At 44.7% G+C, this 14357-nt stretch overlaps 1 pseudogene; it reads left to right on the forward strand.

Moving 5' to 3' along the window:
* The first annotated feature begins 806 nt into the window (after positions 1-806).
* On the forward strand, positions 807-1972 carry LOC123596800 (annotated as a pseudogene).
* Positions 1973-14357: the final 12385 nt, after the last annotated feature.

Genomic DNA, 14357 nt, shown 5'->3' on the forward strand with positions numbered 1-14357 from the left:
CTTAGCATTTTACTCTCTAGCTCCATCCATGTTATTGCAAATAGCAAGATTTCATTCTTTTTTATGGCTCAGTAATATTCTATTATGTATATATTCACCACATCTTTATCCATTCATCAATTGATGGGCACTTGGGCTGCTTTCATAATTTGACTATTGTAGATAGTGCCACAGTAAACATAGGGGTGCATGTATCCCTTTGAATTAGTGTTCTTGTATTTCTTCAGTAAATGCCCAGTAGTGCAATTACTGGATCAACTATTTTTAATGTTTTGAGGAGCCTCCATGCTGTTTCCTACAGTGGCTGCACCAGTTTGCATTCCCACCAAGAGTGCAGGAGGGTTCCTTTTTCTCTGCATCCTCACCGATACTTATGTCTTGTGTTGTTGATTTTAGCCATTCTGATAGGTGGGAGGTGATACCTCATCATAGTTTTGACTTGCATTTCCCTGATGATGAGTGATGTTGAGCATCTTTTCATGTTTGTGTTGGCCAGAGAATGAAGCCTTTAAAAAGGACTTAAAAAAAGAGGAGCCTATGGGTAGAGGCTGGTGGGGGTGGGGGTGAGGGGGCGGTGGGAAGACACTTGGTGGTCAGTGAAAGACCTGGGCCAAAGTCATCCTGACCTCCCCACACCCTTCACTCACTCCCTCCCAGGAGGTGGACACAGAAGCAACAGGGCAGGTCTGGGTGGGCTAGCACCCCTCCCCCCAGCTGGCCTTGGGTGGGGTAAATGCTCTGAGACTCCTTCTGAGACTCCTTCCTCACCACCCCCCCCCCCACCTCCCCAGGAGCTGGTGGCAGCGATGGGGCACTCAGGGTTGGGGGGCGGGTAGGGGGAAGGAAACAGGGGGGAAGGCGTTCAGGCAGCCATGGACAGCTAGGCATTCACCAAAGAGCTGCATGTGTGTAAACAGCTTAACAGAACCAAGTACAGATGCTGTGCAAAAAGGCTAAGGAAATTTTAACAAAAGAATAAAATGTGCAAGAGGTTTGTTGTTCTGTTACCGTGTCGGAGATGTGCATGGTCAATTTCTTAAGCTTACTGAACTCTTCAGAACTGGTGGAAAATCACCAGGTACAAACTGTCTGTTCATGGGCGACTGTGTAGACAGAGGCTATTATTCAGTGGAGACTGTGACTCTCCTTGTGGCCTTAAAGGCGTATTACTCAGAACACATTACAATATTGAGAGGAAACCACGAAAGCTGCGAAATTACCCAAGTATATGGCTTTTATAATGAATGTCTGTGGAAGTTTAGAAATGCCGATGTTTGGAAATATGTTACAGATCTATCTGATTATCTTCTACGTACAACTTTAGTAGATGGACAGATATTCTGCCTCCACAGTGGCCTCTCTCCATCCCTAGATGTGCTGGGTCATATAAGAGATTTGGATCCTTTACAGGAAGTTCCACATGAGGGCCCAATGTGTGATGTGTAGTGGTCAGATCCAGATGATTGTGGTGGGCGGGGTATTTCACCATGTGGTGCTGGCTACACATGTGGATAAGACTTTTCTGAAACATTTAACCATGGGAATGGCCTCACACTGGCTTCTTGAGCTCACCAGCTTGTAATGGAGGGATACAATTGGTGTCATGATTAGAATGTGGTTACCATTTTTAATGCACCCAATTACTGTTATCGTTGTGGGAACCAGGCTGCTCTCATGGAATTAGATGACACTTTAAAATACTCCTTCCTTGGGCCCCTGAGTGGCTCATTTGGTTGAGCATCTGACTTCCACTCAGGTCATGATCTCACGATCTCTGCTGTCAGCCCAGAGCCTGCTTCTGATCCTCTGTTCCCCTCTCTCTCTGCCCCTCCCCCCATTGATGTGCGTGCTCTCTCTGTCTCTCAAAAATAAACATCTCAAAAAATAAAATAAAAAAGATAAAATACTCCTTCCTTCAGTTTGACCCAGCACCTCATGGTGTTGCAACATGACCCAGCCTCATGTTGCACCCCAGACTACTGCCTGTAAATTCCTCCTGGGGAAAACCTGCCTTTGTATGTGGAAGTATACCTGGCTTTTTAAATATGTATATATATTTAAAAACAAACAAAGCAACAGTAATATCTATGTGCTTCCTAGACAGATTGGGATCTGTCTAGGCATTAAACCATATCATGGATCAAAATGTGCCATACTAATGATGAGCATTTAGCAGGATTTGAGACTGAAATTTAGTACAACGCTGTGTTCTAGTTTGGTCAGTCTTACCGGTTTGCCTGCTGTAGTTGTGGTAACCATTTTCCTCTGGATTATTCAAGCACAAAAGGTAAATAACTCCTTCATCTCCTTTTGCATTTATTTGCAAATTTTAGCTATAGTGTTTAACTGGCATGGATTGATAGAGTTGGAGTTTTATTTTTAAGAAAAACTCACAAGCTAACTTCCCTTTAACCCATTACCTTTTATTTTATTGAAATGTATAGTTAAATTAACTGAAGAAAAAAAAACTCTTGGGAATACGTTGTCATAACATTTTAATATGTTTCCCTTCGTTTAAACTAAATTATAGTTTTATTTTGATCTGCACGTTTCTGTATATTTGTCATGACCATCCTTGCATCCTATTTGGTGTACTGAGCAAATAAACTTTCCATTTTAAACAAAAACAAAGCAAAAAGAGAAGCCTGAGTTGGAGGTCTGAAGGAGGAGAACCAGAGAGATCAGAGTCCTAAAAGCAGATGACAGAGCTACAATGAGTGAAGGAAGGAAAGAAGGCTTCCCTTATTTCCAATTCTACATTTTTTTTTTTTTTTAAGTAAACTCTATGCCCATCGTGGGGCTTGAACTCATGACCCAAAGATCAAGAGTCCCATGCTCTACTGACTGAGCCAGCCAGGCGCCCCAAATATTTATTTTTTTTAAGTAACCCCTCATTCTCAATTCTAAATGAGTAAATATGTATCACAGAGCGGCACTTGATGGGATGTAGGTTCCAGAAAGAATGGGCTTTTCACTCCTTCAGATCTTTTTATTTTATTCACAATTAACAAATGAGATGAGAGGATTGTTGATGTGGCTGAGGCTGGGGGGAGGTCAGCTCCCACCTCACCTACTGGGTAGCACACATCCAGGAGAAATTGCCGACCTTGCCGCCGGTACCTTCATTTGGATAATATCAAAGAGAGGGCAGCTGGATTAAAAATAAACAAACAGGGAATGCTTCCCTCATTTCAGAGAGAAAGTTTGCTATAGATTTCCTATAAACCGAGTTCTTTCCTAGGATATTGAAAATACTATTCTATTGATAAAGATTGTGTATATGCTAAGCTTTTCCATGAAATGCTGTGTAAAAACTGCTGTACGGGCCCTCAGTAAATGTTAGTCATCCCCTACCTCCCATTCCCAATAAGCTTCTAGGCATATCAGTCCTGGTGTTTCATCCCAGGGAACTGTGTTCTTCCTGTTTGCAAATTAGATTAGGTTTCCTTGTCTGGGCCAGATGCGTCTGTGTCTCTCCAGCAGAGGCTGTGTGCTGCATTACTTGACCTTTCTACCACACATCAGTACTCACCCCTGCGGGGCTTGCTCATTTTGCCTGATGTCTGCAATAGCATAATCACTTCGGAAGCTTCAGGGCAGGCCTCCTGCTTCCAGACTGCACACAGACCAGGAGGGGCATGGAAAAGGTCACCAGTGCAGTCATATGTGACTTGCCCACTGGCAAATGCTCACACAAACCATGGCAGGCTCTGGGTGAGAAGATTTTAAGCAGTTATTCCAGCCTAATGATGGAGTCAAGCAACAGAGGGAGACGGAAGGTGGAAGAGAAAGACCAAATGGCTTCCAATGGGACCAGTGACTAAAAATCAATCGTCTTAAGAGGGATGAGAGTTTCCTGTTGCAGGATTATTTTATAGCATCCTGATGAGAAACTGATAGGTGTCTGGGCACATCAGCTCTGAACCTCCCCAGCTCTCTTCTCCCTCAGTTGGGCCACCTGACTCCTGAGAGTTGAAACCTTCTACACCAACACAGCCACTGTCTGCATTAATATGATGTTCCCATTCCACTGTCTTTATCAATATACATTAACTATTTCAGGAAACTGGCCCAGAAAATAAAAGTTGAAATAACTTATTCCTCAAAGTTTTAAAAAAACCTATTTTTTAAAGTTTATTTACTTATTTATTGTGAGAGAAAGAGCATGAATGGGAGAAGGGGCAGAGAGAGAGAGAGAGAGATGAGAGAGAGAATCCCAAGTGGGCTTCTTGCTGTCCACAGAGCCCGAAGCAGTGCTCGATCTCATGAACCATGAGATCATGACCTGAGCTGAAATCAAGCATTGGATGTTCAACTGACTGAGCCATCCAGGTGCCCCCCCCCAAAAATATTTAAATGATCATTAAATTGTTCAATCAAATGACAATTTTAATTCCCAAGATTTTTTGAACCCCTTACCTTAAAAATGCTCTCCTTGCTATGGACACCAATCTTAAATTATCATGTTGTGTTCCTAATCAAATGCTTTATTAAAAGAACTGTTGGGGGTGTTTCGGTGGCTCAGTCGGTTAAGAGTCCAGCTCTTGATTTTGGCTCAGGTCATGATCTCACAGTGTGTGGTGACCTCGAGGAGCCTGCTTGGGATTCTTTCTCTCCGCTCCTCCCCCACTCGCATGTGTGCCCTCTCAAAATAAATAAGTAAACTTTTAAAAACAAACCAAAAACAAAAAAACCCTGCTGAATTGCCTTAACCCAGACTCCAAAACCTCATAGACTTCCCACTTGGCTCTCCCCTCTCTAGGATGCTACTAAGATGAAGTCTTACTGAGAAAAGGAATTCAGCCTTGTCGTATCAACATGTAGCTCTGGTGGTCCTTTGAAGAAGGCAGCATGTAACAATCTCGTCTGTCATCCCAACCTCTCCCCAAGTTCTGGAACTGATTCTGACTTTGGACAAAGGGGATTTGGGTTAGAGCGTTTCTGGTCCAGTAGGACAAAGGCCTTGGTCTTATGTTCACCGTGCGTACTCCTAGGTGATCCAGCATGGGCCTACATATTAATTCAGTTTATTATTGTCTACTCTGTCAGGTCAGAAGCTACACAATGGGAATTAAAAGGTGAAGAAATATGAAGTCCCCCTACTTGCCCTCAGTCCACAGGTTAGTATGAAAGAGAGACGTAAACAGATAAAATGCAATGTGCTATGTGCAATGACATTATGTAGAATAGTACTTCTTTTTTTTTTTTTTTTTTTAATTTTTTTTTTTCAACGTTTATTTATTTTTGGGACAGAGAGAGACAGAGCATGAACGGGGGGAGGGGCAGAGAGAGAGGGAGACACAGAATCGGAAACAGGCTCCAGGCTCTGAGCCATCAGCCCAGAGCCCGACGCGGGGCTCGAACTCACGGACCGCGAGATCGTGACCTGGCTGAAGTCGGACGCTTAGCCGACTGCGCCACCCAGGCGCCCCTGTAGAATAGTACTTCTTAAACAATTTGTGGTTAGGAATCATTCCCCTCCACCTCATCAACAGGTAAAACAGAAAAAAATCGGGGCGCCTGGGTGGCGCAGTCGGCTAAGCGTCCGACTTCAGCCAGGTCACGATCTCGCGGTCCGTGAGTTCGAGCCCCGCGTCGGGCTCTGGGCTGATGGCTCAGAGCCTGGAGCCTGTTTCCGATTCTGTGTCTCCCTCTCTCTCTGCCCCTCCCCCCGTTCATGCTCTGTCTCTCTCTGTCCCAAAAATAAACGTTGGGAAAAAAAAAAAAAAAGAAAAAAATGAACCATACTTTAAAGAAAGCCCTTGCTAAAATGTGCCAAGAGACTGGCCTGACTTGGGAAAAGCCACTTGTTGCCATGCTCTGTATAAGGGTGGCCTCTGGAAGTAGGGCTCCCACTGAGCCCTTATGAGACGATATATGCGAAACCCTTTCGACTTGAGTAAAAGGGGTGTTTTCCCCTTTCTAGAACATGAAAATAGAATTAAATAATATGTGCAGCAGCTGAATCAAATTTTGACATCTACACACGAGTTCGTCTTTTCTAAGATCAAACCATTTCCTGAGCAGACACTGCCCCCTTTTTCAGCCAGGAGAGTGGGTCCTACTAAAGAACCAAGGACCTTGGAAGAACCAAGGACCAGAAGATCAGTTAACTGAAAAATGGACAGGTCCTCACAAGATGCTAACTAGCCCTACTTCAAAACTTGCAGGCGTCAAGCCACGGATTCATCACACCTGCATTAAGAAGGCACCTCCAGACAGCGACTTTTGTCAGGACTCACAACGTGTAAGTGGGTGAGAACCCCCATGGAAGATTGCTGTCCATCTCAGAAGGAACTCAAGAAACAAAGGTCTCCTACCCTGTCAAAGTCTTCCATCCCGACATCCCTACGTCATCCCTGATCAGCAGGAAGTAGTTTACAGAAGACATGACCGTCATCCCTTCTCCTTCCGTTGAAATGGAATGGTGACTTGACATGGGGATTCAAAGGAGGACCCAGTCATTGCCCTGACTGACTCCATTTGCCTTTAACCTGTTCCTCTTAATTGCTTATTTTTTCCCCTCCTGCTTATCTGTTAACTTCAGCAAGGGACCCAGCAGGCAAAACATCCTGTAATGGGCACCAAAACTAACCCCCCAAGCAATAATGACTGTTCTGATGCCACCGTACCCCCCATAATTCACCCCATGACAGTGATCAACCCGACCTTTGCTGTTTAGCTGCATATACCCACCAATCTTTGTTCCATATATTCCCTACATAAACTTAGAAGTATTCTCAGCATCTTGAAGACAGTTCTTGGGGTGTTAGTCCACTGTCTTCCTGGTGTTGGTCTTCCTGGAATAAACGTTCTTATTTGACCAGCACTTTCTCTAGATTTTGTCAGCTGAGAGTGGACAAACCTTTGGGGCCTCCAGAACCAGGGGCTCTCATGCCTTGGTCACTAGTAACAATGTAATAAGTTAAATGTTTCTCTGAGTTCTGTGAGCCCTTATAGCAAATTAATTGAGCCCAAGGTGGGGGTCACTGGAACCTCTAATCTATAGCCAGTGTGTAGGAAGCACAGGTGACAGCCTGGGTTTGTGGCTGGCGTGTGAAGTGTGAAGGGGCAGTCTTGGAGGATGGAGCCTTTAATCTATGGAATCTGATGCTATCTCCAGGGGCGTAGTGTCAGAGTTGAGCTGAATGGTAGGACACCCAGCTGGTGCCCAAGAATTGCCTGGATGTGGGGAAACCACCCCCCTACACACATGAGGATTGGTGTTCAGAACCTCAGCCCCCACCCCCCCCCCACACCCCCACACCCCTCAGGGCCAGGCCTGCTCTTCTGAGCCACTAAAGGGTGGAAGACAGACCAGCGTGATCCCACTCCATAGGCAGGCAGAATGGAGACCAGAATCTGAGCTTTACCCCAGTCCTGCTCTGGATCTGCTGGGATTGTGGAGGAGAGCATCTAGTTTCTTCCTGTAGTTTTCCCTTCTGGAGAAGAATGGAAATTTCGTTACTTCTAAGGCAAGAGGGGATTAGAGAATGTCTCCTCTACCTCCCAGTGAACAATGGGACGGTTCTGTTTGCTTCATAGCAAAGGCCTCAGAGCTGTTACCTGGTCTTCACTGAGCATGGGAGCAGGGTGGGGTACGGGAGGGGGAAGTGAGGCAGGAGGAAGGCAGGTGCAACCCCCTCAGACACTGGCTGGGCTCCCTCTGGTCCAGACCCATCTCTCTCCAGGATGGGGATGAGAGTAAAGGAATGGATTTGGAACAGTAAGGAATTACCTACGAAAGGGCAGTTTAGTCAGTGTGGGGTTCAGTGTATCTGCTTCCTGGGCAGAAGGCTGCTTTCTTCCCCAGGAATGCTGAATACATGGGAATCCTCACCCCTGAGCTGTTCTGATCCCCAGCTCTCTGCCTGTTGGTCTGCTCTGTCCTGGGGCCACCCAGTAGGACCTGCAAGTCAGCCACTGACTAAATGCTGGCTCCCTGCAGCAGCTTTGTTTCCTCAGCTGTGTCTACCCCCTGCTGCTGGGCACCCCTCCCCAGCCTGGGTCACTGGCAAGGAAGCCAGAAGCACTCCGGAAATATGGCGGGCAATGGTGTATGATCACTGAGCCAGAATTCCTTGGCTTGAAATCCCAGATCTCGTATTTACTAGCTGTGTGGTCTTGGAAGAGTTATATAACCTCTCTGTGCTTTGGTTTCTTCATATGTACAACAGGAATAATATCAATACCTACACAGGATTATTGTGAAGAATAGATGATTTCATATAACACCTTTAAGACTGATGCCTGGGTAGTTCTAAGTAATTAGTGAAGGCAAGCTGCCATTTTTATGAGGCTAGGTCTAGGGGGAAAGGTTGAAGTGGCCAGGGGAAGGGGGGAGTGCTCTACTGTGTATTGAGTTCTGCCACAAGGGCCAAGCACTATGTGGATACTTCAATTAACCACTTACAAGAACAGAGGGGAAACTATTATCCCCAGTTTATAGAATAAGAGCCTGAGTGACCAAATAGTCCAGCTGGAATTCAACACCTGTGATAGCTGATTCCAGACACCATGCTACAGAGGCCAGAGAGGAGACTGGGCATAGGAAACAAGTAGGGTAACTATGGCATTGAAGTGTGGGTATCTGTTGGGGTCTTCAGGAGGGAGCAGGGATTGCCCTGGGGAAGCCAAGAAGTCTGTTTACTTCAGTCTTTCTGGCTGAAGAGTCAGTCACTTTTGTTCCTCAATCCACAGGGCTGCACCTGGCCACTAGTAGCTTCTGAGATCTGCAGGTGTTAACTGAGACAACCAGGAGACGGTATCTCCTAAATCCCAGCTCCAGAATTCCTGGGAGAGGGCCTAATTGGCCCACGTAGTGGCCAGTGTCCATCCTTCAACGGCCAAGAGGCCAGGTTTTCTTGTAGGAACTCGGCAGCTCCTGCCATGGTCATGTGGATGCCAGATGGGAAGGGACACCTAGCAGGCAGTCCATAGGCATGTACCTGATAGACTTACCCTTTTCTTTGTTCTCCTTCTTTTCTCAGCCCGTAGCTCCTGGTATCTCATACTTACAGTCTATATTGACCTCTGTGCATGTGGATTCTCTCTCCTTATGCCTCATTCCACCTCATGGCCTCTGCCTCTTTTTACTTCCCAGCCATAACCCACTGTTGTTGCATGAAACTCTGCTGTTCCATGTTTCTTTATTCAAATTTCTCAGAACATTCCCTAGTCCTGCCCATATTTCCATGACGGACCAGTTCATAGGCACTGTCTTGCTTAAGGACTGGCTACCTTATGATACAGAGCCTGTGTTCAGGAGTCTCCCAGGGTGACGCAAGACCTCCCCTTCTGCCAGGCCTTGTGGGCTGGGTGATGTCACTGTGGACATGGAGCAGGGGCCTGTACCATGAAGACATATCCATTGTATCTAGCCATTGAAAGGATGCTCCAAGAGCCTTGCCAAGCTTTTCCCTCCTGAAATCCACTACCCACAGCATTAGACCCTTGAGCCTGTCATGAAGTGCTGAGTGCATTTGTCCAGTTCCTACTGCAACAGAGATCCAAATGTACAATGGCTTTAACAAGTAAAAGGATTATTTTGTGCTCACATATAAATGGGGAATAAATAATCCAGAGCAGATCTGATGGCTTTACAGTGTTGGAGGGTCTAAGCTCTTTCTGACTTGCTACCCTGTGAACCCTAGGGTATTGGCCTTATCCTTATGGATCAAGATGAATTACCAGCACGGTCCTGCCAGTGGGAAGGGGGAAATGTATTTCCCTTCCCTTTAAATGCAGGAGCCAGAGTGTGCACACATCACTTCACTTACATCTCATTAGCCAGAACTTAGTTACATGACCACATCAAGCTGCAAGGAGGCTGGGAGATGGAGTATTCTGGGTGATGATGTGTCCAGATAAAACTTGAGGATTCTTTTACTCTAAGGAGGGGGGGAAGAGTAGATACTGGGGACGATGGAACCACCATTTTCCTGTCACTCATTTTTGACTCCTCTCCACCATTCAGTTTGTCAGAACATCCTGACACATCCCACTCCTGATGCCTTTCTCATAGGGCCCTATTCTTTATCCCCACTGATGTCATCACAGGCCAGGCTTTTAGAGCTTTATACCTAGCATCTCCCAAGAACCTTCTAACTGATCTTGCTTCCAGTCTCTCTCCAGCTTCCCCCTGTGATCATTCTCAAGTGCAAATCACACCCAGCTCCCCACTGCTTATAGCAGTGAGATTTTATTTGATTTGATTTGATTTGATTTTTATTTTTATTTTTATATTTATTTATTTATTTATTTGTTTGTTTGTTTATTTATTATTGTTATTATTATTGCTTATAGCAGTGAGATTTTAACTGCCAATTTTTGAATCCTGGGATTTACATGCAAATTTTGCACATATGTGCATTTTTCTGAAGACAGCTTCAGATTCTCAAAGGAGTTTGTGATTCCCTCTCAAGCTGCAGGCTCAAGTTGAAATTCCTAATGTCAAACATACAAGTGGGATGTGTCTACGGACCTTCTTATATCTTCTCTCTGGGCACTTCCATAGTGTAACCCAAACTGAAGTCATTCTGGAATTCCTTCCATCGCCTAGACAGGCCATGCTCTTTCCTATGCCACATCTTTATGGCTGTTGTTCTATCTAAAATGCCCAAACTCCTACACATCCTTATGGCTTAGCAGAAAAGCCCCCTCTTCTGTGAGGCTTCCTTAACTCCTTCCGGCACAGTCAGCCTCCACAGCACTGTTCTGACATCCGCTACGCATCCTTTTGCACAGTCATCAACCTATGTCTGTTTCTTCCACCAAACCATTAACTCTGGAGCCTAGGACCTAGAGTAGGTAGACCACAGATGTTCATTGAATAATTGTCACTCATGCCCAAAAACTGAAGTGCCTTTCTAAAATGTAAATCTGAGTGTCACTTCCTGCTTTCCTAGTGCCTCCAAGTTCAAATTTGTTACAGTGGCCTTTTCTCTGGCCTCATCTTGCAATTCTTTCTTTTTTCTACTCCATGAACCCTGAAGTTCTTTTCATGCTCCAAATCAGGGTTCTTTCTCACCTTGAGGTTTTATGCATGCTTCTTCCTCTGCTCCTCTGCATGGCTCTACCTTCCCATACTTCAGATAGCTTAAATACTCCAGGAAGCTTTCTTGGGCCCCCTCCCCACCCTCAGATGAGGCTGAGGGTCCCACCTATGTGTCCCCATAGCACCTTGTACTTTCCCAGTTGCAACATGCATCATGCTGTGTCAGAATGACTGGTTTGTCTTTCTATCCTGTGAAACTAAATTCTGTGTCTAACTTGCCCAGTATGTCCCCAGCCCCAAACACAGTGCTTGGATGAGGGGAGGTACCTGATAAATCTGTGTTAAAGGAGGGTTAGAAAAATGAATTTCTTAGCTGTCAATCTGTTTTTCAGTAGCTCTCCACTGCCTTTTGAACAAAGCCCCTTTAGCTCTTTATCATCTGTCCTCATGTATTGTCAGTCTCCTCTCTTCCGAACCCACCCTTTGATCTCAGCATCTCACTCAAGCTCCACATGAAAGTCCTGTTGAACTGCCTGAAGGTCCCCACATGCCTGCAGTCCCATCTTTCAGCCTCAGCAGTGCTGATCTGTGCCTGGTGCACTCTGGGCTCTCCTCACTTCTCACTTCTCTTCCTTTTTTGGCAAACATCCACTTATTATTTTTTTTAATGTTTATTTTTTAGACAGAGATACAGAGAGACAGAGTGTGAGTGAGGGAGGGGCAGAGAGAGAGGGAGACACAGAATCCAAAGCAGGCTTCACATTCTGAGCTGTCAGCACAGAGTCCAACCCAGGGCTTGAACCCATGAACCGTGAGATCATGACCTGAGCTGAAGTTGGATGCTTACCTGAGCCACCCAGATGCCCCCCATTAATCTTGAATCCATTTAGTCTTTCAGTTCAGATACCTCTTCCTTCAGGAAGCCTTCCTTGAATTCCTAAGAGCAGTTCTTAAGACTTGTAGTATTCTGGGCTTTCTTCCTTCACACCATTCTGTTTTCCTAAGTAGATGGTTAAGTGGAAACCTGAACTACAGTATCTCGAATGTGAACCCACTGCCTGCACACAGTGGGCACTCCTGAAATATTTGTAGAATAAACTATATTTCCTGGTCTTATTTCTTGCTGTTGGTGCATGTGTCCTGTCTTCCAAAAGCAGGTTGGAAGCTCCGTGAAGTCAGTGAGGGAAGCTAAGGTGTCTAGGGGCCTCTCTCCAGGCCTGAGCTTAATTTCTGTCCCCAGTAAGGCTGATATATGTTGCTTGGAGGCTGTGCTGTCAGACATTTGACCAATCTATTAATCAGTGGAGACTTGGCTTAATGTTTTTGGAAGCCTGGGTTTGGGATCACGGTGACCTTAGATACCTTTTTTCTAGACGTGACTAAAGCCAGTGCCAATGCATATATCTTTTTGAATTAATGTTTTTGTTTTCTTTGGGCAAATGTGCAGTAGTGGAATTACTGGATTATGTAGTATTTCCTTTTTAATTTTTTGAGAAATCTCCGTATTATTTTCCATAATGGCCGCACCAGCTTATATTCCTACCAACAGAGCCTGAGGGTTCCCTTTTCTCTACATCCTTGTCAACACTTGTCTTTTTGTTACTAGCCATTCTGACTGGTGTAATAACTCATTGTGGCTTCGACTTGCATTTCCCTGATGATGAATGCTGTTGAGGAGGGATGGGCAAAACAGACGAAGGGGACTAAGTGGTACAAACTTATAGTTATACAATAAATAAGTCGCGGAGATGGAAAGTACAGCATAGGGAATGTAGTCAGTAATATTGTAATAATGTCATATGGTGGCAGATGGTGACTACACTGTGGTCAACACTGAGTAACATATAGAATTAACATGTTGGGAGCGCCTAGGTGGCTCAGTCGATTAAGCATCTGACTTGATTTTGGCTCTGATCATGAGCTCATGATTGTGAGATCGAGACCCGCTTTGGGCTCTGCACTGGGCACAAAGCCTGCTTAAGATTCTCTCTCTCCCTCTTCCTCTGTCCCTTCCCAGCTCATGCTCTCTCTCTCAAAAATAAAAACAAAAAAATAAGAATAAACAAAATTAATTAAGTAAAAAAACTGTATACCTAAAACTAATAAAACATTTTATGTCGATTGTACTTCAACAACAAAAGAATAATAAAGCTGAAATGACTAAAATACATAAATAAAAGCCAGCACCAGGAACAGTGTCAGGTACCTGGCTGGTTTCAATAGATGTTTGTTGAATGAGTTCTGGAACTGAGAGACAATGACAGGGAGGCAGGCTGTGCTTGTTCAATCTCACCATGTTCTGGGCTCAGACATTCCAATAGAATGGAATAGTTATAAGGAGTGAGATCATGTGTTCACATTCCAAACTCAAGATGAGGAGAAACATACGAAAAATCTGAGAAAGGATGGACAAAGCTTTTTGGATAGTGATTCAATGGCTTCAAACCCTTCTCTGGTATATAAGCTGTGCTTAATAGCTGGACTCAAATGAGATCATTAAAAGGTAACGTGACCCAAATGAAATTTGCCACCCTAATGTGAGATACGGAAATAGACTCTAACTTGGCAACATACGACATGGAACCCCTCCTGCTGTCTGCAGAACTTCAATAGCGAATAAGACCCACAGTGCAAATTCCAAGAACCAAGACTAGAGAAATGCAAAGAAATACCTTTGAGACAAAAGATTGAGGGGCAGCATTTTAATATATAAACAGTCAGGCCAGGCCGGAGCCTTGATACTCCAAGTGTGGTGTGGCCCAGGAACATCAGCATCCCCTGAGAACTGGTTAGAAATGTAGACTCTCAGCTCCCTTCCCCTCAGACCTACTTCATTCTAACAAGACCTACAGGTGATTGTATGCATATCAAAGTTTGAGAAGCACTGGGCTGGCACATTTTTTTAAGGTGGGTTTTTGCCCTTAAAATGTGCTTTCAGGTCAACGTAAACCCACTTAAAGTATTTTTAGCTCATTATTTGCTCCATTCTCTCTACCTCTGAGCAACACTGTCACACATCAGTGTCCTGCTCTGGGACTTTGAGATGCTCATGAATCCCAACAGCGTATAGAAGTTTGCTGCGCCATTTCTGTAGACAGTCAGTATGGGTTACAAATTTGATTCCCAGACTTCCATCAGCTGTTCCTTGTATGACACCCCCAGGAGATAGGTTGTATGATAATTTCCTTTTTGGGAGATGATGAAACCAGGGTTCAAGGAGGTTTCATGACTCTCCCAAGGGACACCAAGCAAATTGACATATGAGTCAAAATGAGAACTAGAGGTTTTGATATTCCAATGTGAGGCTCACCAAACTTTGATGTCTTTTCTTTTTATATAAAGAGGATTTTTTTTTTTTTGA

The sequence above is a fragment of the Leopardus geoffroyi genome, chromosome C1 (genome assembly GCF_018350155.1).
Source record: "Leopardus geoffroyi isolate Oge1 chromosome C1, O.geoffroyi_Oge1_pat1.0, whole genome shotgun sequence".
NCBI lineage: Eukaryota > Metazoa > Chordata > Mammalia > Carnivora > Felidae > Leopardus > Leopardus geoffroyi.